Raw genomic sequence first — 23,503 nt, 5'->3', positions numbered from 1 at the left:
GGTTAGGTTTAGTGTTAAAATCAGCTTTAGAGCTAGGAGATTTATTAGGGTCAGGGTCAGCATTAGAGTTGTTTGAGGTTAGGGTTTATGAATAGAGCTTGTATTAGCACTAGGGTGTGGGTTACGGTAATGATAGAATATTGTTTACAGTTCCCATGAGGTTTAGGGTGATTGATAGGGTTAGTGTTATTGATAGGGTTAAGGTTAGGCCTAGCTTTCAAATTAGGGTAAGAGTCATGGTTAGTATAATGGATAGGATTAGAGGTAAGTTGGGGGCTAGGTTTATGGTTAGGAATAGGTCTTGAATTAGGGTTAGTGTTAGGATTAAAACTAGGGTTAGGCTTAGCATAAGGTTTAGCATAAAGGTTAGGCTTTGAGCTAGGGTTAGGGCTAGGGTGACAGATTTAGGGTTGCTTCTAGGTATAAGATTATAATACTCATATGGTTAGGGTTAGGATTATGGCTAGTCACATCATTACGGATAGGGTTAGGGTAAGGTTAATGTATATGATTAGATGGAGATTTAGGGCTATGTTAAATGTTAGATTGAGATTTAGGCTTAGAGTTAGGGCTATGGTTATGTTTATGTTTATAGTAAGAGTTAGGGTTTGAGCTAGGATTAGGTCTATGGCAAGTATGAGTTTTAAGATTAGGTCTAGGCTTATTTTTCCAGTTAGAATTTGGTTTAGCATTAAGCCTAGGATTATCAATAAGGTTAGATTTAGGTTTAGAGTAATGGGTAAGTTTAAAGCTAGGTTAAGTGCTAGGGTTAAGGTTAGGATTAGGGATAGGATTAGGGTTAGATTGAGGGATAGGTGTAGGTTTATGTTTAGATTAATGTTTAGGCTTTGAGCTAGGCTTAGAACTAAGAAAAAGGTTAGGTTAGGGTTAGGGTTAGGGTTATGCTTAAGGCTTGATTTAGGTTTAGGATTAGCTCTAGGTTTTGTGTTAGGTTTAGGCCTAGAGTTAGGGCTATGGGTAATGTAAGAGCTAGGGTTATGTTGAGGGCTAGATGTAGGGTTAGTGTTATGGCTAGGTCTAGTGTTAGGTTTAGATTTTCGGGTAGGGTCAGATTTAGAGATAGGTTTACTTTAAAGGCAGGGTCAGTGTTTTGGTTAGAGTTAGTTAGGGTTACAGCCAGAATTAGCACTATGTTTAGGTCTTGTGTTAGGGTTAGTGTTTGTGTTAGGTTAAAAATTATTGTTAGGGCTAGGGCTAGGTTTATGTTTAGGTCTAGGGGTAGAGTTAAGGCTAGATTTAAGATTTGGTTTAGGTCTAGGGCTAGTGTTAGGGTTTAGTCTAGGGTTAGTGTCAGTTTTAGACCAAGGGTTAGTGTTAGGGTCACCATAAGGGTCAGGGTTAGCATTAGGTTTTGGGATAGGGTTAGAGCTAGAATGAGGGCTAGGATTAGGACTATTAATAGAGTTAGGGTTTTGGTTAGCCTAAGGATTAGAGATAGGTCTAGGGTTTCCATTAGGGTTAGGGTTTTACTTAGGTTAAAGGACAGCCTTAGAGATAGGGTTAATGCTATAGTTAGGCTTAGGATTAGGGTTAAATATAGGTTTAGAGCTCGGATTAGGGCTAGTTTTTTTGTTAGGGTCAGGGCTAAATTTGGGCATTGGCTAATGTAAGAGCCAGGGTTACAATTAGGGTTAGTTTTTGGGTTAGGTTTAGGGGTAGGTGAAGTGTTAGGTTTAGGTTTAAGGTTAGGGTAATATTTAGAGCTAGGTAATTAGGATACGAGTCAGCATCAGGATTTGTTTTAGGTTTAAGGTTAGGACACAAATAAGGGCAAGGGTTACTTGTACTGTTCGGTTTAAAGTGAGGGCTGTGTTTAGAGCCAGGGTGAATGTTAGGATATTAGTCAAGGTCAGGGTTAGTTTTAAGACTAGGGCTATGACTTGAATTAGGCCAAGGGTTACTGTTAGGGTTTGGTTTAAGTTTAGGGTTGTCTTTAGAGCTAGAGTCAGTGTTAGGATATGAGTCAGGGTCAGGGTAAGTTTTAAGGTTAGGGTTAGGACTCGAATTAGGGCTAGTGTTACATCTAGGTGTAGTGTTATGGTTTGGTTTAAGTTAAGGATTAGGTTTAGGGCTTTTGCTCAGTTTTGTTTTAGTCCTAGGTTTTGGATTTGGGCTAGTTATAAAATTAGCATTGGGTTAGGGCTAGTGTTAGTGTTAGGCTTAGTCTGTGGGTTAGGGTTAGATTTGGATTCAGCATTAGATCAAGGATTAGGGCTAGGTATATCTATAGGGCAAGGTTTAGGGCTAGGGTTATGGTTACAGGAACAGATAGGGTTAGAACTAGGGCTAGGGCTAGGGTAAGAGTTAAGAGTTAGTCCTAGGTCTAGGTTTTGGTTAGTTTTAGGGATAAAGCTAAGTTAGGGCTAGGATTAAGGTTAAGGTTAGTGATCAGCTTAGACCTAGTGTTAGGTCTAGTCTTATAGTTAATTTTAGGTTAAGATATGGTGTTATAACTAGGTTTAGAGGTAGGGTGAACATTAGAATTAGGGTTAGGGCTAGGGTTCGGGTGAGGGTTATGATTAAGGCTAGGTTTGGGGCTAAGATGAGGGCTAGGGTTTGTTGTAGGGTTAGGTTAGAATTAGGGCTAGGGCTAATGTCAGGTCTAGTGTTACAGTTTGGGTTAGATTTAGGGTTAGGTTTGTGTCTATGCCTAGTGTAAATGTTAGGCTTCGGGTTAGGGTCAGATAAAGAGCTAGGTGTATTTTTAGGGTCAGGATCAGGGTTAGGGTTTGTTTTAGGTTAAAATTTAAGGATAGAGATCAAATGAGCTTTAGGGTTAGGGTCGTTGACTGGGTTAGGTTTAGGTTTCAGGGTAGGTTTAGGCCAGTGGAGAGCTTTAGGGTTAGCAAAAGGGTTAGGGTTATGCCTAAAGTTAGCATTATGATTAGGGTTATCATAAAGATAATATATAGGTTTAGATCTATGTTTAGGTCTATGGTTAGGTTAATATTAGGTCTAGAGTTAGGTTAGTTTTGGAGTTAGGGCTAGTAACCCTAGCTTAGGATTAGGGTAAGCGTCATATTTAGGGTAAAGGTTAGGTTTTGAGCTAGGGTTAGGTCTAGGATGAGGGTTAGGTTAGTGTTATGGTCAGGGTTCGGTTTAGGATTAGTGCTAGGTTTTTCATTAGGGTTAAGATTAGGTTTAGGGTAATAGATTGGGTTAGATGTAGGTTAGCTTTATTGATAAGGTTAGGTTTAGGTTTAACTTTAGTTTTAGGGCTAGCTTTCCCGTTGTTTTTAGGGTAAGAGTTAGGGTTTGAGTTAGGGTTAAGGCTATGACAAGATTTAGGTTTAGGGTTAGGTCTAGGGTTAGGTTTATGGTTTGGGTTTGGGTTTTAGTTAGGGTTAGATGTAGGTTAGCTTTACTGTTTAGGTTAGGTTTAGCTTTAATTTTAGTTTTAGGGCTGGGTTTACTGTTGGTTTTAGGGTAAGAGTTAGGATTTGAGTTAGGGTTAAGGTTATGACAAGATATAGGTTCAGAGTTAGGTCTAGGGTTAGGTTTATGGTTTGGGTTATGGTTTTGGTTAGGATTAGGGATAGGGTTATCATTAGGGTTAGGGTTAGAGTTATGGTAATGGCTAGGGTTAGAGCTAGTGTTAGTTCTAGGGTTAAGGTTAGGAATAGGGCTACTGTTAGGGTTATGATTATTGATAGTGCTAGGTTTATGTTTTGGCTAAGGTTTAGGCTTTGAGCTAGGATTAGGACTAAGGTGAGAGTTAGGGTTAGGGTTAGGACTAGGGTTAGGAATAGGGTAACTGTTATGCTTAGGGTAGTTTTAGACCTCGATTAGGGTTAGGGTTATTTAGGCCTAGGTTTAGTGCTATGTGTAACGTAAGATCTAGGGTTCTGATTAGAGGTAGTTTTAGGGTTAGGGTTATGGCTAGGTCTAGTGTTACATTTAGGTTTTGGGTTAGGGTCAAGTTTAGAGCTAGGTTTAATGTTAGTGTCAGGACCAATGTTCAGGTTAAAGTTAGGATTAGGGTGAAGCCAGAATAGGACTAGGGTTAGGTCTAGTGGTAGCGTTAATGTTTGTTTAGGTTAAGGGTTTTTGTGAGTTCTAGCAGTAAGTTTCTGTTTAGGTCAAGGGCTAGAGTAATAGCTAGAGTTAGGATTAGGTGTAGGTCTAGGGCTAGTGTTAGTGTTATGTTTAGATATAAGTTTACTGGTAGGGATAGTTTCAGGTTTTGGTTTTGGTTTAGGGTCAGGTTTAGACCTATAATTAGTGTTAGGGTCAGAATAAGTGTGAAGATTAGGGTGAGGTTTTGGGCTAGGGTTAGATCTAGAATGAGGTCTAGTGTTAGGACTAGTAATAGCGTTATTGTTTGGGTTTGGGTAAGGATTAGGATTAGGACTAGAGTTAGCATTATGAATAGGGTTTGGATTAGGGTAATGGATAGGATTAGAGCTAGCATTAGGGGTAGAATTAGGGTTAGGATTGGGGCTAGTTTTAGGGTTAGGGTTAGGGTTAAATCTAGTGTTAGTGCTCTGATTAGGGCTATTATTGTGTTAGAGTTAGGGCTAGGTTTTGCCCAAACCCTTGGTTTACGATTAGGTTTAGTTTTAGAGTTAGGATTTCGGCTAGGACTAGTGTTAGCATTAGTTATAGGGTTAGGGTGATATTTAGAGCTAGGGTTTGTGTTTGGATATGAGTCAGGGTTAGGGTTAGTTTTAGGCATTGGACTCGAATTAGAGCTCGGGTTATGGCTAGTTATGGGTTCGGGTTTAGTTTAGGTTAAGGTTTAGGGTTAGAGCAATGGCTCGGTTTTGTGTTAGGGCTAGGGCTTTGATTAGGGCTAATTTTAGTATTAGCAATAGTGTTAGAGCTAGTTATAGAATGAGGTTTAGGCTTAAGATTAGAGATAGATTTAGACTTATGTTTAGATCTAGGGTTAGGGCTATGGCTAGGGTTAGGGCTCAGGTTAGGGCTATTGTGAGGGTTATGGTAATTAATAGGGTTATAAATAGAAATAGGGTTAGGTTGTGAGTTAGAGTTAGTCTTATGGCTAGGATTAGGAGTAGGGTTAAATTTAATTTACAAATAGAGTTAGGATTAGCACTATGATTAGTGTTAGGGTTAGGCCTATGGTTAGGGCTAGGGTTAGGGTTAGTTTTAGAGGAAGGGAAGGGGTTATATAGCTAGGTTCAGTGCTAGGGCGAGGGTTATATTTAGGGATAGGGCTAGGGTGAGGGTGAGGGTTAGGATTAAGTCAAGGTTTAGGGCTAAGATGAGGCTAGTGTTTGTGTTAGGTTTAGGGCTCGGATTAGGGCTAGTGATAATGTCATTTCTAGGGTTATGGTTAGGCATAGTATTAGTGATAGGTTTATGGCTAGGTTTAGTGTAAGGGTTAGGTTTAGTGTAGGAGTCAGGAATAGAGCTAAGTTATTAATAGGGTCAGAGTATGGGTTAGGGTTTGGTTTGGGTTAGGGTTTAAGTTTAGAGCTCAAATTAACATTAGTGTTAGGCTTAAGGTTAGAGTAATGGATAGAGTTAGGTTTAGATTTCAGGTTAGGTTTACAGTAATGTATAGGGTTAGTGTTAGGGATAGGGTTAGGGTTAGGCCTAGGGTTATCATTTAGTTTAGGCTTATGTTTAGAGTAATGAATAGGTTTAATGCTAGTTTTAGGGCTTAGATTAAGGTTAGGATTAGTGCTAGGGTTTGGGTTACTCTTAGGGTTAGTTTTAGGGTTTGGTTTAGGGTAAGTGTTAGGGTTTGAGCTAGAATTAGGTCTAGAATGAGGGTTAGGATTAGAATCAGGGCAACGGTTAGGGTTAGGATAAGGGTTAGAGATAGGTTTAGGGCTAGGATTGGAATTAGGATTAGGGATATGTTTAAGGTAATGGATAAAGTTAGAGCTAGGATTTGGGCTATGGTTACACTTAGGATTATGGATAGAGTTAGGGTTAAGGTTAGAGTTTGGTTATGTTTAGAGTTAGGGTTAGAGTTTGAGCTAGGGTTAGGGTTAGGGCAAGTTTCAGGTTTAGGGTTTGTGCTAGGGTTAGGGTTAAGGTTATGGTTAGTCTAGGTTTAGGGCTTGTATTAGGGCTAGGTTTTGTGTGAGGTTAATGGCTAGTGTTAGAGCTGTAAGAGCTAGGGTTATGGATATGGCTAGATTTTTGGGTTACGGTTATAGATATTTCTAGTGTTAGGTTTAAGTTTTGGGTTAGGATAAGATTTATAGCTAGGGTTTGTTTTAGAGGAAGCATCACTTTTCAGGATAGCATTGGGTTTATGCGTAGGGCCAGAATTAGAACTAAGGTTAGTACTAGGGCTAGGGTTAGATTTTGCGTTAGGTTAATGGTTATTTTAGTGCAAGGGCTAGGTTTTTTTTTAGGACTAGGGCTAGAGTTATGGCTACATTTAGGATTAAGTTTAGGTCTAGTGATAGTGCTATGGTTAGATTTCAGGTATAGGTTTACTGGTAGGGCTAGTGTTATGGTTCGGTTTAATTTTAAGGTCAGACTTTGACGTAAGATTAGTTTTAGGATAAGAATAAGGGTAAGGCTTAGGCTTTGGGTTAGGGTTAGAGATAGAATGAGGTCTAGGGTTAGGACTAGTAATAGAGTTAGTGTTTGGGGTAAGCAAAGGATTAGAGTTATAACTAGGGTAGTATTAGGGTGAGAGTTTGGCTTAGGGAAAGCAATAAGTTTAGAGCTAAGGTTTGGGTTAGTGTTAGGGTTAGGGTTAGGATTAGGGTTAAAGTTAGGATTGAGGCTCAGATAAGTGCTAGGTTTTGTGTTAGAGTTAGGGCTGTGGCTAATGTAAGAACTAGCTTTAAGTTTAGGGATAGTTTTAGGGTTAGGATTGGGGCTAGGTCTAGTGTTTGGGTTAGGTTTAGAGTTACGTTGATGTTTAGAGGTAGGGTACGTTTTAGGGCCAGTGTCAGGGTCAGTAATAGTTGTAGGGATTTGGCTAGAACTAGGTGTAGCATTAGGATTTGGTTTAGGTTAAGGGTTAGTATTAGTGCTCTAGCTCAGTTTTGTTTGTGAGCTATGGCTAGGGTTAGGGCTAGTTTTCAAATTAGAATCAGGGTTAGGGCTAGTATTAGGTTGATGTTTAGGTTTAGAGTTAGGGTTACATTTATAGTTAGGGTTAATTCTAGGTTTAGGACTATGGCTAGGGTTAGGACTAAGGCTAGGCAATAGATAAGGTTGTTACTAGATATAGGTCTAGGGCTAGAGTTAGGGTTAGTCTTAAGACTAGGGTTAGAGTTAGGGTTACAGTTAGCAATAAATTGGGGCTAGGATTAGAGCTATCGTTAGTGTTAGTAATAGGCATAGGGTTAGGGCTAGGGTTAGTGTTAGTGATAGTGTTAGGGTTAGGATTAGGCATAGGGGAAAGGATGTGGTTATACCTAGGTTCAGAACTAGGGCAAGGGTTGAAATTAGGGTTTGGGCTAGGGTTAGGGTTCGGGATAGGATTAAGGCTAGGTTTAGGGCTAAGATGAGGTCTCGGGTTTGTGTGAGGTTTAAGGCAAGAATTAAATAGAGTGCTAATATCAGGTCTAGGGTTAAGGTTAGGGATACTGTTAGGGTTAGTTTTATGGCTAGGTCTAGTTTAAGGGTTATTTTTAGGGTAAGCGTCAGGTTTAGCGCTAGATGTGTTATTAGAGTCAGTGTCTTGCTCAGAGTTTGGGTTAGGTTTTGGTTTAGTTTTAGGGTTCGAATTAGCTTTACGGTTAGAGTAATTCATACGGTTAGGTTTAGTGTTCAGGTTAGATTTAGGTAAGGATAAGGTTAGTGTTACCAAAAGGTTTAGGGTTAGGCCTAAATGGATTACAGTTAGATTTAAGTTTAGCACTAGGGTTAGAGTTAGGTTTCAAGTAACTCTTAGGGTTTGAGTTAGGATTAGGAGTATGGCAAGGGTTACATTTACGATTAGGTCTAGGGTTAGTTTTACAGTTAGGGTTAGTGTAGGTTTAGGGTTAGGACTAGGGTTAAGTTTACAGTTAGAGTTAGAGTAGGTTTAGGGTTAAGGCTAGTGTTATCATGGCGTTTATAGTTAAAGTTAGGGTAATAAGTGGGGTTAGAACTATGTTTAGAGCTATGTTTTGGTTAGGATTATGTTTAGGGTAATGGATAGGTTTAGGGCTAGGGTTATGGTTAGGATTAGGGCTAGGGTTAGAGTTAGGCCTAGGGTTAGAGTTAGGGTTAATTTTAGGGTAAGTGTTAGGGTTTGAGCTCTGGTTAGGTCTAGGGCGATGGTTAGGTTTAGTGTCAGGTCTAGGTTTGGGATTAGGTTTAAGTTTAGGGCTAGGGTTATCATTAGAGTTAGGGTTATGTTTAGGGTATTGGATAGGGTTAGAGCTAGAGTTAATGCTAGGATTATGATTAGGATTAACTCTAGGGTTAGGTTTAGGGTTAGGGCAAGTTTTAGGGCTATGATTAGGTCTAGGGTAATAGTTACTACTAAGGTTATGGTTAGGGTTAAAATGAGGTGTAGTGCTCAGTTTAGGGATAGGTTTTGGGTTAGGTTAGGGCTAGGATTATGGCTTTTGCTAATATGAGAACTAGATTTATGATTAAGGCTACTTTTAGGGTTATGGTTAGGGCTAGTTCTAGTTTTAGGGATAGGTATACTTTTAGGGTGATGTTAGAGCTAGGGTTATTGTAAGGTCAGAGTCAGGCTCAAGGTTAGCTTTAGGGTTAAGGTAGGACTGGAATTAGGGCTAAGGTTAGGGCTAGGTGTAGGATTAGATTTTGGTTTAGGTTAAGGGTTAGAGTTAGGGCAATGGCTCGGTTTTGTTTTAGGGCTTGAACTAGATTAGGGCTAGTTTTAGGATTAGTGTTATTGGTAGTGCTTGTATTAGTGTGAGGTTTAGGCTAGAGTTAGGACTAGGGCTAGTGTTAGGGCTAAGGTTAGGGCAAGTGTTAGCTTTATGGTGAGGAATAGGGTTAGACCTAGGAATAGGGATAGGGTGAGAGTTAGAGTTAGTCTTAGTGCTAGTGGTAGGGTTCGGTGTAAATTAGGGCTAGAATCAAGTCTAGGATTACTGTAAGAGTTAAGAATAGAGTTAGAGTTAGGTTTAGCTTTGGGGGAAGGGATGGTGATAAAGCAAGATTAATAACTAGGGCAAGGGATAAAATTAGGGATAGACTAGAGTTAGGGTTTGGGTTAGGATCAAGGCTAGGTAAATGGCTAGGATGAGGGCTAGCATTTGTGTTAGGATTATGGCAAGAATTAGGGCTAGAGCTAATATCAGGTCTAGGGTTATGGTTAGGGATAGTTTTGGGGTAAGATTTATGACTAGGTCTAGTTTCAGAGTTAGGTTTAGGGTGAGGTTCAAGTTGAGAGCTAAGGGTATTGTAATAGAGTCAGGTTTTGGGTTTGGGTTAGGTTGAGGTTTAGGGTTATGGCTCAAATTAGTATTAGGTTTAATTTACGGTTAGAGTAATGGATAAGGTTAAGTTCAGGCTTCAGGTTAGGTTTAGCACTCAGGTTAGGTTTAGGGTAATGGATAGGGTTAGGGTTAGGCCTAGGGTTAGTATTAGGTTTACGGTTATCATTAGGGTAATGGATAGGGTTAGAGCTAGTGTTCAGGCTAGGGCTATGTTTAGGATTAGGGCTAGAGTTAGGTTTAGGGCTAGAGTTAAGTCTAGGGTTAGGTTTAGGGTATGGGTTAGGGTTTGAGCTAGACTTAGTGCTAAGAATAGGGTTAGGTTTAGTATTAGGTCTAGGGTTAGGATTAGGTTTATCATTAGGGTTAAGTTAATGGACAGGTTTAGATATCGGATTAGGGTTAGGGTTAGGTTTAGGTTTAGGACTAGTGTTAATGTTAAGTTTAGCATAATTGTTAGAGTTTGATCTAGGGTTAGGACTACATCAAGGGTTTGGTTTATGGTTAGGTCTAGGGTTAGGTTTATAGTTAGGGTTAGAGTAGGTTTAGGTTTAGGGCTAAGGTTATCATGACGTTTATGGTTATGGTTAAGGCAATTGGTGTGGTTAGAGCTAAGGTTAAGTCTAGTTTTAAGTTTAGGATTAGGACTAGGTTTTGGGTTAGGGTTAGGTTAGGTTTATCATTGTCTTACAGTTAGTTTTAAGGGTAAGGGTTAGGGATTGAGTAAGTGATAGGGCTAGGTTTAGGCTTCAGGATAGAAGCAGGGCTAGGGATAGAGTTATGGTTAGGCTTAGGGTTAGGGTTAAGGTTAGGGCTAGGTTTAGCAATAGGTTTCGGGTTATGTTTAGGATAATGGATAGAGTTAGAGCTAGAGTTTGGGCTATGGTTATGGTTAGGATTAGGGCTAGGATTGGGGTTAGAGTTTGGGCTTGGGTTATGTTTAGGGTAAGGGCTAGGGTTTAATGTAGTGTTAGTGCTAGTGTCAGGTTGAGGATTAGGTTCAGCCTTAGGTCTAGGGACAGGATTATGGTAGATTTAGGGTTAGGGTAAAGGTTAGGGCTAGGGTTACATTAGGGTTAGGATAAGGTTTAGGGTAATGGATATAGTTAGATGTAGGTTTAGGTTTAGGGTTAGATTTAGTTTTAGGGTTAATGATAAGCTATCGTTATGGTTAGTTTTATGGTACAGGTTAGGTTCTGAGCTAGGGTTAGGGCTATGGTGAGTGTTAGTTTCACGCTTAGGTCTATTGTTAGTTTTCTGGTTAGGGTTAGGGTTACGGTTAGGGTTAAGGCTAGGGTTATCAATACAGTTAGTTGTAGGGTTAGGTAAGGTGTAGTTTTAGAGCTAGGTTTAGGGATAGGGTTTAAGTTTAGGGTTAGGACTAGGGTTAGGGTTTAGAGTAAGGTATAGGTCTAAGTTCATATTTATGGTAAGGGTTAGGCTTTGACTAAGGCTAGTGTTAGGCTTGTTTCTCAGTTTTGTTTTAGTGCTATGGTTAGGGTTAGGGCTAGTTTTATGATTAGCTTTGGTTAGGGCTACGGTTATGGTTAGGTTTGGGATTAAGGCTAGATGTAAGTCTAGGATTAGGGCTCGGTTTTGGTAGGTTTAGGGTAAGAATTAGAGCTAGGACTAATGCCAGGTCTAGGTTTATAGTTCATGATATTTTTAGGGTTAGGTTTAGCTAGGTGAAATTAAAGTGTTACGTTTAGGGAAAGAGTCAGATGAAGAGCTGTCGTATTACTAGGGTCAGGGTCGGTCTTCGGGTTTGGGTTAGGTTAAGGTTTAGGGTTAAGGCTCAAATTAGCATTAATGTTAAAATTAGGGTTAGGATAATGGTAGTGTTAGGTTTAGGGTTCAGGTTAGGTTTAAGGTAATGGATATGTTTAGGGTTTGTGATAGGATTAGGGTTAGGCCTAGGGTTACCATTAGGATTATGGTTATCATTAGGGTAATTTATAGGGTTAGATCTAGGGTTAGGGCTAGGGTTTTGATTAGGATTAGGGCTAGAGTTAGGGTTAGGTTCAGGGTTAGGGTGAGGGTTACACTTAGAATTAGGTTTAGGATACGGTTTAGGGTTTGAGCTGAAATTTTTGGTATGACTAAGGTTGATTTAGTGTTTGGTTTAGGGTTGTGGTCATGGTTAGTTAGTGTTACGGTGAGGGATAGGGTTATCATTAGGTTAGGGTAAATGGTTTCCATGTTAGGTTAAAGATAGGGTTAGGTTTAGGTTAGCGTTAGGTTTAGGTTTAGGATTAGGGTTAGGATTTGAGCAACCTTAGATTTAGCGTTAGTTTTAGGTTCTCTGCTAGTTCTAGGTTTGGATTTATGTTTAGGGTTAGGTTAGGTTTAGCTTTAGGTCTAGTGTTATCATTAGGGTTAAATTTAGGTTTAGGGTAATGTGTAGGATTCGAGCTAGTGTTAGGGCTAGGGTTAAGGTTAGGGTTAGGGATGGGGTTTGGGTAAAGGTAAGGCCTTGGGTTAGTTTTAGGGTTGGGTTAAGTGTAAGGTTTAGGGATTGAGCTAGGTTTAGGGCTAAGTCGAGGGTTAGGGTTTCAGACTGGGCTGGGTAGGGTTAGGGTTATGTTTAGGGCTAGGGTTAGCATTAGTTTTAGGGTTATGGTTAGTGTAATGTATAGAGTTAGAGCTTGGGTTTGGTCTATGGTTACAATTAGGATTAGGGCTAGAGTTAGGGTGAGGTTTAGGGTTTGGGCTAGGCTTTTATTTAGGGTAAGTTTTAGGTTTTGAGCTGGGGTTAGGGCTAGAATGAGGGATAGGGTTATGGCTAGGTTTAGGTTTAGAGTTATGTTTATGGTTAGGTTTAAGACTGTAATTAGGGCTAGGTTTTGTGTGAGTTTTAGGGCTAGTGTTAGGTATATGGGTAAAGTAAGAGCTAGAGTCATGGTTATTGCTTGATTTAGATTTCATCTAGTGTTAGTGTTAGTTTTTGGGTTAGGATAGGTTTAGAGCTAGGGTTTTTGTTAGGGTGCATGTCAGGGTTCAGGTTAGGATTTGGTTTAGGGTTAGGTACAGAATGAGGACTAGGGTTAGGTATAGGGGTAGGGTTAGTGTTTGGTTTAGGTTAAGGGTTATTATAGGGCTAATGTTAGGTTTATGGGTATATTTAAAATTAGGTTTAGGTCTAGGGCTAGTGTTAATATTAGGTTTAGAGTTAGGGTTACTGGTAGCACTAGTGTTAGGTTTCAGATAAGGGTTAGGTTCAGGTTTAAACCTAGGTTTAGTGTTAGGGTCAGAATAAGGGTTGGCATTTGGGTTAGGCTTTGGGTTATGTTTAAAGCTAGAATGAGGGCTAGGGTTAGGACTAGTAATAGAGTTAGGGTTTGAGTTAGTCATAGAATCAGGGTTAGGGCTATGGTAGCAATAGGGTGATGGTTTTACTAAGTGTAAGAAATAGGGTTAGAGCTAGGATTAGGACCAGGGATAGGGTTAGGGTTAGGGCCATGGTTAGGTTTTGATTAGGGCTAGGTTTTGTGTTAGGTTTAGGGCTATGGCTAATTTGAGAACTGGCATTACGATTAGGGCTAATTTTCGGGAAAGATTTAGAGTGAGGTCTTGTGTTAGGATTAGGTTTAGGGATAGGGTGATGTGTAGAGCTAGGATTAGTGTTAAGGTGAGAGTCAGGGTTAGTATTAGTTCTAGGGTTAGGGTTATGACTCGAATAAGGGCTAGGGTTAGGGCTAGGTGTAGGGCTAGGGTTTGGTTTAGGTTAGAGTTTAGAATCAGTGCTATGGCTCAGTTTTGCTTGAGGGCTAGGACTAGGGTTAGGGCTAGTTTTCAAATTAGCTTTAGGGTTAGAGCTAGTGTTAGGGTGTGGTTTAGGCTTAGGTTAGGGTTAGATTTAGAGTTAGAGTTAGATATAGGTTTAGGGCTACAGCAAAAGTTAGGAATAGGGTTAGGGCTAGGGTTTGAGTTATCATAAGGGATAGGGTTAGAACTAGGGCTAGGGCTATGGCAAGAGTTAGAGTTAGTCTTAGTGTTAGGGTTAGATTTAGGGTTATAATTAGGGCATAATTAGGGCTAGGATTAGAGCTAGGGTTAGTATTAAGGCTGAGCCTAGGTTTATGGCTAGGATTATGGTTATGGTTATGGTTAGGTATGATGTCATTGCTAGCTTTAGAAAAAGGCCGAGGGTTAAAATTAGGGTTAGGTCTACAATTAGGGTTAGGTTTAGGATTAAGGCTAAGATTAAGGCTAGGATTAGGGCTAGAGTTTGTTTTAGCTTTAGGGCTTCTTTAGGGCTAGGGCTAATGTCAGGTCTAGGCTTATGGTTAGAAATAGTTTTAGGGTTAAGATTATTAAAGTTAGGATTAGGTTTATGGATATTTTTAGGTTTAGGGTTCAGGTTAGATTTAGAACAATGCATAGGTTTAGGGTTAGAAATAAGTTTAAGGTTATTCTAGGGTTAGTATTAGGATTAGGATGAGGATTCAGGTAATGGATAGGGTTACAGCTGGGTTTAGGGATAGGTTTATGTTTAGAATTAAGGCTAGGGTTAGGTTTTGGGTTATAGCAAGGGTTAGGGTTAGGATTAGGTTTAGGGTAATTGTTAGGGCTAGAATTAGGGTTATGATTAGAGTTAAATATAGTGTTAGGCCTTCGATTAGGGATAGGTTTGGGGTTATGTTAGGGCTAGGTTTAGGGCTACAGCTAATGTAAGAACTAGGGTTACTAGATTAGAGCTAGTTTTAGGGTTAGGGTTTGGAGTAGGTCTAGGGTTAGGGTTAGGTTTAGTTTTTAAGTGATGTTTAGTTCAAGGGTTAGTGTTAGGGTCAGAGTCAGAATCAGGGTTTGTTTCAGGGTTAGGGATAAGACTCGAATTAGAGGTAGGTTTAGGGCTAGGTGTAGGCTTAGGGTTTCACTTGTGTCATAGATTAGAGTGAGGGCTATCTTTTGGTTGTTTTGTAGGGCTAGGGCTAGGTTAGGTTAGTTTAAGGATTAGAATTTGTGTTATGGCTTCTGTTAGTGAGAGGTTTAGCTTAGGGTTTGGGTTAGATTCAGAGTTAGGGTTAGATATAGGATTAGGGCTAGAGCTAGGGTTAGGGCTAATGTAAAGGCAAGTGATAGGATTATGGTAAGGGATAAGGTTAGAGCTAAAAATATGTCTAGTGCAAGAGTTAGAGTTACTCTTATGGCTAGGATTGGGTTAAGTTTAGTCCTAAATTAGGGCTAGGATTAGTTCTAGCATTTGCGTTAGGGTTAGGCCTATTTTTAAACTTAGGTTTAGGTTTAGGGATAGGGTTAGGTTTAGGAGAAGGGATGAGGTTAGAGCTAGTTTTAGGGCAAGATTGAAGGTTAGGATTTCAGTTAGGGCTAGGGTTATGGTTTGGTTTATTAATAAGGCTAGGTTTAGGGCTAAGATGAAGGCTAGGGTTTGTTTTAGGGTTATGGCCAGAATTAGGGCAAGGGCTAGTGTCAGGTCTAGGCTTATGTTAGGGATAGATTGAGGGTTAGATTTATGGCTATGTCTAGTGTAAGGGTTAGGTTTAGGGTAAGGGTCACTTTTAGAGCTAGCAGTATTATTAGTATTAGAATTAGGTTTTGGTTTTGGTTTAGGAGAGGGTTTAGGTTTAGAGCTTGAATTAACATTAGGTTTTGGTTAGGGTAATGATAGGTTCAGGTTTAGGGTTCATGTTAGGTGTATTGTAATTGATAGTGTTAGAGTTAGCAAAAGGGTTAGGGTTAGGCCTAAGGTTAGCCTTAGGGTTATGGTTGTGCTTATGGTTATGAATAGGGTTAGGCCTAGGGTTACGGTTAATATTAGGGCTAGAGTTAGGATTAGGCCTAGGGTTAGGGTTAGGTTTAGGTTTAGGATATGGTTTAGAGTTTGAGCTAGGGTTATCGCTAGGGCAAGAGTTAGGTTCAGGGTTAGGTCTAGGTTATAATTACGGTTAGGGTCAAAGTTAGTGTTAAGACTAGTGCTGGGGTTGTCATTAGGCTTAGGGTATTGAATAGGGTTTGATGTTGTGTTCAGGTTAGGGTTAAGGTTAAGTTTCAGCTTAAGTCAGGGTTAGGGATATTTTTAGGGTTAGGTTTAGAAAATATGGTTTGAGCAAGGGTTAGCTCTATGGCATTGGATAGGTTTATGGTTATGTCTTGGGTTAGGGTTAGGATAGATTTAGTGTCAGGGCTAGGGTTATCATCAGGGTTAGGGTTAGGATAATGGGTAGGTTTAGAGCTAGGTTTAGGGCTAGGGTTATCATTAAGGTTATGTTTAGAGTTAGGGTAATATGTAGGTTTAGATCTAGGGTTAGGGTTAGGGTTAAAATTAGTGTTAGGGCTCGGTTTAAGGTTAGGTTTAGGTTTAGACCATGGGTTAGTGTTAGTGCTATGTTAAGATTGAGGGTTAGGGATTGAGCTAATATTTGGACTAGGACAAGGATTAGAGTTAGTGTCAGTGTGAGAGTGAGGTCTAGGGTTAGCATTAGTTTTAGGGTTACGGTTAGGGCAATGGATATAGTTAGATGTAGTTTTGGCCTATGGTGATGGCTGGTTTCAGGGTTAGTGATATAGCTAGTTCTAGTGTTAGGGTTATGTTTTTTGTTAGGATAAGGTTTAGAGCTAGGGTTTGTGTTAGGATAAGGGTAAGTGTTCAGTTTAGGGTTCGGTTTATTGTTAGGGCCAGCGTTAGGACTATGGTTCGGTTTAGGGGTAGGGTTAGTGTTTGGGTTAGGTTAAGGGTTATTATTAGGACTATGACTAAGTTTTTGTTTAGGGATAGACCTAGATTTATCACTAGATGAATGATTAAGTGTAGACCTAGGTCTGGTGTTAGGGTTAGGTTTAGGTATAGGTTACAGGTAGTGCCAATATTAGGGGTCGGTTTAGGGTTAGGGTTTAGACCTATGGTTAGTGTTGGGTCCGTTTAGGTTTAGACCTATGGTTAGTGTTAGCGTGAGAATAAAGGTCAGGTTTAGGGGTAGGGTTTGGTACAGTGATAGAGCTAGATTGAAGGTTAGGGTTAGGACTTGTAATAGTCTTAGGTTTTGTGTTAGGCTAAGAATTAGGTTTAGGTCTAGGGTAGCTTTAGGATTAGAGTTTGGCTTAGGGTAAGAGATACAGTTAGTGCTAGTGTTAGGGCTAGATTTAGGGTCAGGGTTAGGGCTAGGGTTAGTTTTAGGTTTAGGGTTAAAGCTAGGGTTAGAGCTTGGATTAGGGTAAGGCTAGGTTTTGTGTTAGCTTTTGGGCTACGGCTAATGTAAGAACTAGTGTTACATTTAGGGCTAGTTTTAGGGTTAGTATTACGTCGAACTTTAGTGTTTGGTTAGGTTTAGTGTTAAGGTTATGTTTAGGGTAATGGATAGGTTAGGGATAGCAAATGTGTTAGGGTTAGGCTGAGGCTTAGCTTTAGGGTTAGGATTAGGATTAGGGTTAGGGTAATGGATAGGGTTAGAGCTAGGGTTATGGTTAGTGTTAGTGTTAGGGTGAGTGTTATGTTTAGGGTTAGTGCAAGGATTATAGTTAGGGTTAGGTTTAGGGTAAAAGTTGGGACTTGGGTTAGGTTTAGAGTTAGGGTTAAATCTAGGGTTTGGGCTTTCATTAGGGCTAGATTTTCGGTTACATTAGGGCTAGTGTTAGTTATACAGCTAATGCAAGAACTAGGGTTATGATTAGGGCTAATGTTAAGGTTACGGTTAGGGTTATGTCTATTTTTATGGTTTGGTTAACTTCATGGTGTTGTTTTGAGCTAGGGTTACTTTTAATTTCAGAGTCAAGGTCAGGGTTAGTTTTAGGGTTTGGGATAGGCCTCGAATTAGGGGTAGGCTTAGGGTTAGATGTAGTATTAGGATTTGGTTTAGGTTAAAGGTTAGGGTTATTGCTATGGCTTGTTATGTTTTAGGGCTAAGGCTAAACTTAAGTGTAGTTTTGCGATTAATGTTAGTGTTATTCATAGGGATAGGGTGAGTATAGGTTTAGGGGTACATTTAGAGTTATAGTTAATTTTAGGGTTAGGGCTATGGCTAGGGTTATGAAAAGGTTAGGTCTAGTGTTTGGGTTATGGTAAGGGATAGGGTTATAACTAGGAATAGAGCCAGGGAGATAGTTAGTGTTAGTCTTAAGGCTAGGTTTAGGGTTTAGTTTAGGGCTAAATTATGGCTAGGAATATGTTTAGTAATGGTGTTAGGGTTAGGCCCAAAGTTAGGGCTATGTTTAGGATTAGGTTGAGGCTTAGGTTTAGGAGAAGGGATGGAGTTATAGCTAGGTTTAGGGCTAGGTCATTGATTAGAATCAGGTCTAGGACTAGGGTTAAGTTTGTCTTAGAATTAATGCTAGATTTGGGATTAGGATGAGGGCTAGGGTTTGTGTTAGTATTAGGGCAAGTTTTAGGTATAGGGATAATGCCAGGTTTAGGGTTATGGCTAGGGATAGTTGTAGGGTTAGGTTCAAGGCTAGGTCTAATGTTAGGTTTAGGGTAAGGCCCAGGTTAGGGGCAAGGTGTATCTTTAGGGTCAGGGTCAGATTTCGGGTTTGTGTTAGTTTAATGATTAGGGTTAGGGCTCAAATTAGCATTAGGGTTAGAATTAGGGTTAGGTTTATGGATAGGTTTAGGTTTAGGATTCAAGTTAAGATAAGGGTAATTGGTAGGGTTAGGGTGAGTGATAGGGTTAGGGTTAGGCCTAGGGTTAGTATTTGGGTTAGGTTTATTTTTAGGGTATGAATAGCATTAGAACTAGGGTGAGGGCTAGATTTTTTGATAGGATTAGGGCTAGAGTTAGTTTAATGATTAGAGATAGAGCTTGGGTTAGGATTTGGGTTAGGTTTAGGTTACAGGTTAGGTTTTGAGCTAGGGTTAGTGCTAGTGTGAGGATTAGGTTTAGGATAATGTCTAGGGTTGTATTTACTGTTAAGGTTAGGGTTAATGTTAGGGTTAGGGCTAAGGTTATCTTTTTAATTAGGTTAATGGTTAGTGTTAGTTGTTGGGTTAGGGTTAGGGGTAGTTTTAGGTTTAGGGTTACTATTAGAATAAGGTTTAGGGTTTTATCTAGGTTCAAGGGTAAAATGAGGGTTAGGTTTAGGGTTACGTCTAGGATTAGGATTACAATTAGGATTAGAGCTAGGGTCATCATTAGGATGGTTCGGTTTAGATTAATGGATAATTTTAGAGATAGTATTAGGGCTAGTGTTAACATTATAAATAGGGCTAGGATTAGAATTAGGTTAAGGGATAGGCTAGGGTTATGTTTATGGTTCGGTTTTGGGTTTTATTTAGGGTTAGGTCTAAGGCAAGGGTTAGGGTTAACATGAGGGGTAGGCTTAGGGTAATTGATAAGGTTAGGTTATGGTTAGGGTTATGCTTTGGGCTAGATTTAGACCTAGGATTAGGGCTAGGTTTTGTGTTAGTTTTAGAGCTAGTTTTAGTGCTATGGTAATGTAAGTGTTATGTTTATGGTTATGACTAGGGCTAGTGTTAGGTTTAGGTTTTGGTTATGGTCAGTTTTATAGCTAGGGTTAGTGTTAATGTCAGGGTCTGTGTTTGGATTAGGGTTAGGGTTAGGGTGAGAGCCACAATTAGGATTGGTTAGGTCTAGAGGTAAGGTTAGTATTTGGCTTAGGTTAAGGGTTATCTTTAATGCTTAAGCTAAGTTTTCATTTGTGTCTTCATTAAAAATATGGCTAGATTTAGGATTAGGTTTAATCTAGGTCTAGTTTTAGGGTTAAGTTTAGATATAGGGTTATGGGTAGGGCTAGTGTTAGGGTTTGGTTTAGGTTCAGGGTCAGAATAAGGGTCAGGGTTAGGGATAGGATTTGGGTTATGGTTATAACAAGAATGAGGGCTAGGTTTAGGACTATTAATATGGTTACGGTTTGGGTTAGACTAACGATTAGTTTTAGGACTAGGGTTAGCATTAGGGTTTGTTTTTGGCTAGAGTAAAGGATAAGGTTAGAGCTAGGGTTAGAGCTGGGGTTCGGGTTAGGGTTAGGGCTAGTGTTAGGGTTAGGGTTAAGTGAAAGCTAGGTTTAGGTCTCAGATTTGGGTTAGGTTTTGGTTAACATTAGGCTTAAGGTTAAAACTAATGTATGATCTAGGTTTATGATTAGAATTAGCGTTAGGACTAGGTCTATTGTTAGGGTAAGGTTTAGGTTTAGCGTGATGTTTAGAGGTATGGTTAGTGTTAATGTCAGAGAAGGTCCAGGGGTAGTTACAGGGTTAAGATTAGGTCTCGAATTAGGGTAGTCTTAGTGCTGGATGTAAGGTTAGAGTTTGGTTGAGGTAAAAGTTTTGGATTAGTGTTATGGCTCAGTTTTGTTTTAGGGCTAAGCCTATGGTTAGGGCTAGTTTTGGGATTAGCATTAGAGTTACTGCTAGTATTAGGTTTAGGTTTAGGTGTAGAATTAAGTTTAGATTTAGAGTTAGGTTTAGATTTAGGGTTAGGGCAGGTGTAAGGTTAAGGCTAGGATTATTCCAGGCTTAGGGCTAGGGATAAGTTTACGGTAAGTGATAGGGTTAGAATTAGGGCCAATGCTAGGGTGAGAGTTATAGTTTCTCTTAAGGCTAGGGTTAGGGTTAGGTTTAGGATTAGGGCTAGGGTTAGTGTTAGGGTTATTCCTAGGGTTATGTTTAGGGCTAGGGTTAGTGTTAGGGTTAGGGTTTGGGTTTGGTTTAGGGTAAGCGATGGGGTTATAACTAGGTTTAGTGCTAGGAAAAGGGTTAGAATTAGGGTTAGGTTATGATTAAGGCTAGATTTTGTGCTAGGATGAAAGCTAGTGTTTGTATTTGGGTTAGGGTTAGGATTAGGGCTAAGGCTAATGTCAGGTCTAGGGTTACAGTTAGGGATATGTTTCGGGTTATGTTTATGGTTAGGTCTAGTGTAAGAGTTAGATTTAGGGTAAGGGTCAAGTTTACAGCTATGTGTATTATTAGAGTCACTGTACAGCTTAAGGTTTGATTTAAGATAAGGTTTAGGTTTAGGGCTTGAATTACCATTAGGGTTAGTGTTAGGGTTAGGGTAATGAATAGGTTAGGATTCGGGTTCAGGTTAGTTTTAAGGTAATGGATAGCTTTAGGGATTGTGATAGAGTTAGGGTTAGGATTATGGTTAGAGTAATGGATAGAATTAGAGCTAGGTTTAGGGCTAGGATTATGGTTAGGATTATGGCTAGAGTTATGGTAGTGGATATAATAAGAGCTATGTTTAGGGCTATGGTTAAGGTTAGGGTTAGGGCTAGTATTAGGTTAGGGTTTGGGATACCACTAGGGTTATGTTAAGGGTAATGATTAGGCTTTGAGCAAGGGTTAGGTCTAAAGCAAGGCTTAGGGTTAGGGTTAGGGCTAGGGTTAGGTTTACAGTTACACTTAGGGCTATGTTCAGGCCTAGGATTAGGACTAGCTTTTCTGTTAGTTTAGGTCTAGGTTTAGGACCATGGGTAATGTAAGAGCTAGGGTTATGATCAGGGCTAGTTTTAGGTTTAATGTTATGTCTAGGTCTGTTATTAGGATAAGGTTTTGGATTAGAGTGAGCTTTGGAGTTAGGGTCAGCACCATTGTTAAAGTTAGTGTTAGTGTTGTTGTTAGTGCCAGAATTAGGGCTAGGGTTAGGTCTAGGGGTAGCGTTAGTTTTTGGGTTAGGTTAAAGGTTATAGTTAGGGCTAGTTCTAGGTTGTTGTTCAGGTCTAGGCCTAGAGATATGGCTAGATTTAGGATTAGGCTTAGGTCTAGGGCTAGTGTTAGGTTTAGGTTTAAGTAAAGGATTACCAGTTTAGGTTTAAGTATAAGATTAGGGTTCGGTTTGGAGTTAGTGTCAGTTTAGACCTATGGTTAGTGTTTGGTTCAGAATAAGTGTCAGGGTTAGGGTTTGGGTTTGGGTTAGGTTTACAGCTAGAATGATGGTTAAAGTTAGGACTAGTAATAGGGTTAGGGTTTTGGTTATGCAATGGATTAGGGCCAGGTTTGGGGTTAGGTTGGCGCTATGTTAGGCCTACACCTAATGTATGAACCAGGTTTATGATTAAGGCTACTTTTTGGGTAAATGTTATGGCTAGGTCAAGGTTAGTGTTAGGGTTAGTGTTAGAGTGATGTTTAGAGCTAGGTTTAGTGTTAGGGTCAGGGCCAGTGTTCGGGTGGCAGTTAAGGTTAGGGTTAAACAAAGAATTATTACTAGAGTTAGGTCCAGGGGTAGGGTTAGTGTTTGTGTTAGATTAAGGTTTATCATTAGGGCTAGGGCTTTTTTTGTTGTTGTTTAGGTCTAGGGCTGGAGGTATGGCTAGATTTATGATTAGGTTTAGGTCTAGAGCTAGTTTTAGGGTTAAGTTTAGGTTTAGGTTTATTTCTACTGCTAGTTTTAGAGTTCCGTATAGATTTAGGGTCGGGTTTAGACCTACGGTTACCATTAGGGTCAGAATATTTGTCAGCTTTGAGTTATGGTTACAGCTAGAATGAGGGCTAAGGTTATCACTAGTAATAGGGTTAGGGTTTGGGTTAGGCTAAGGATTAGGGTTAGGCCTAGGGTTAGAATTAGGTTTAGAGTTAACTTAGGGTAAGGGATAGGATTATAGATAGGGTTAGGGCTATGTTTAGGGTTAGCATTAGGGTTAGTATTATGTTTAAGTTTACGGTTAAACCTAGGGTTAGGTCTTGCATTAAGGCCAGGTTTTGGTTAGAGTTAGGGCTAGGTTTAAGAAAATAGGTTAGTGTTAGGGATAACTTTAGGGTTAGGCCTAGGGTTACCATTAGAATTATGGTTATGGTTAGGGAAATGGATAGCGTTAGATGTAGTGATAGGGCTACGGTAATGGTTAGAATTCTGGCTAGTGTTAGGGTAAGGTTTAGGGCTAGGTTCTGGGTTAGGGTTAGGTTTAGGGTTAGTGTTAAATCTAGGGTTAAGGCTCCGATTATGGCTTGGTTTGGGGTTTGGTTAGGGCTAGGGTTATGCTATGGCTAATGTAGAAACTAGCATTAAAATTAGTGCTAGTGTTAGGGTTAGGGCTAGGTCTAGTTTTATGGTTAGGTTTAGTTTTAGGGTGATGTTTAGAGCAAGGGTTATTGTTAGGGTCACTGTCAGAGTCAGGGTTAGTTTTAGGATTAGGGTTAGAACTTGAATTATGGCTAAAGATAATACTAGGTGTATGGTTAGATTTTGGTTAGGGTTAAGGGTTAGGGATATAGGTTGGTTTTGTATTAGGGCTAGGGCTACAGTTATTACTAGATTATGGATTAGCATCAGGGTCAATGCAAGTGTAAGTTTGAGGTTTAGGTTTAGAGTTAGCATTAGATTTAGATTTAATGTTAGATTTAGGGTTAGGGATAGGGCTAGGGCTAGGTTTAGGGTGAGGGTTAGGGTTATGGTAATGAATATGATTAGAACTAGGGATACGCCTAGGGGGAGAATTAGAGTTAGTCTTAGTAGTAGTCTTAGGGTTATGATTAGGGTTAGGGCTAAATTAGGACTAGGATTAGGACCAGGGTTAGGGCTAGGTTTAGGGCTGAATTAGGGCTAGGATCAGGGCTAGGGTTAGTGATAGGGTAGGGCTAAATTAGTGCTAGGATTAGGGCTAGAGTTAGGGTTAGATTTAAAGATAAATTAGGGCTAGGATTAGTGCTAAGTTTAGTGTTAGGGTTAAGGCTAGTATTAAGGCTAGGGTTAGTGTTCGCGTTAGACCAAAGAGTTGGGCTAGAATTAGGGTTAATATTGGTGTTAAGGTTAAGTTTAGGGCAATGTGTTGGGTTATAGCTAGCTGTAGGGCTAGGGTGAGCGTTAAAATTTGGATTAGGCCTAGGGTTATTGTTTTAATTAGGGTTATGGTTAGGGTTAGGGTAATGGATATAGTTAGAGCTAAAGTTCAGGCTAGGTTTAACATTAGGATTATGGATAGGGTTTAGGATAGAGCTACGGTTATGTTTATTGTAAAGGTTAGAATTTGAGTTAGGGTTAGGTCTAAGGCGAGGCTTAGATTAGGGCTGGGTTTAGGACTAGGGTTAGGCTGAGGCTTATGCTTACAGCTAAATTTAGGCCTAGGATTAGGGCTAGGTTTTATGTTAGATTTTGTTTTAGGTTTAGGATAATGCATAATGTAAAAACTAGAGTTATATTTAGGGCTAGTTTTAGAGTTAGGTTTATGTCTAGGTCTAGTGTTAGGTCTAGGTTTTGGGTTAGTGTCAGTTTTAAAGCTAGATTAAGTGTTAGGATCAGGGT

This window comes from Callospermophilus lateralis, chromosome X, assembly GCF_048772815.1.
Source record: "Callospermophilus lateralis isolate mCalLat2 chromosome X, mCalLat2.hap1, whole genome shotgun sequence".
Taxonomy (NCBI): Eukaryota; Metazoa; Chordata; class Mammalia; order Rodentia; family Sciuridae; genus Callospermophilus; species Callospermophilus lateralis.
The sequence above is the reverse complement of the archived record's forward strand: the minus strand, read 5'-3'. Positions refer to the sequence as shown.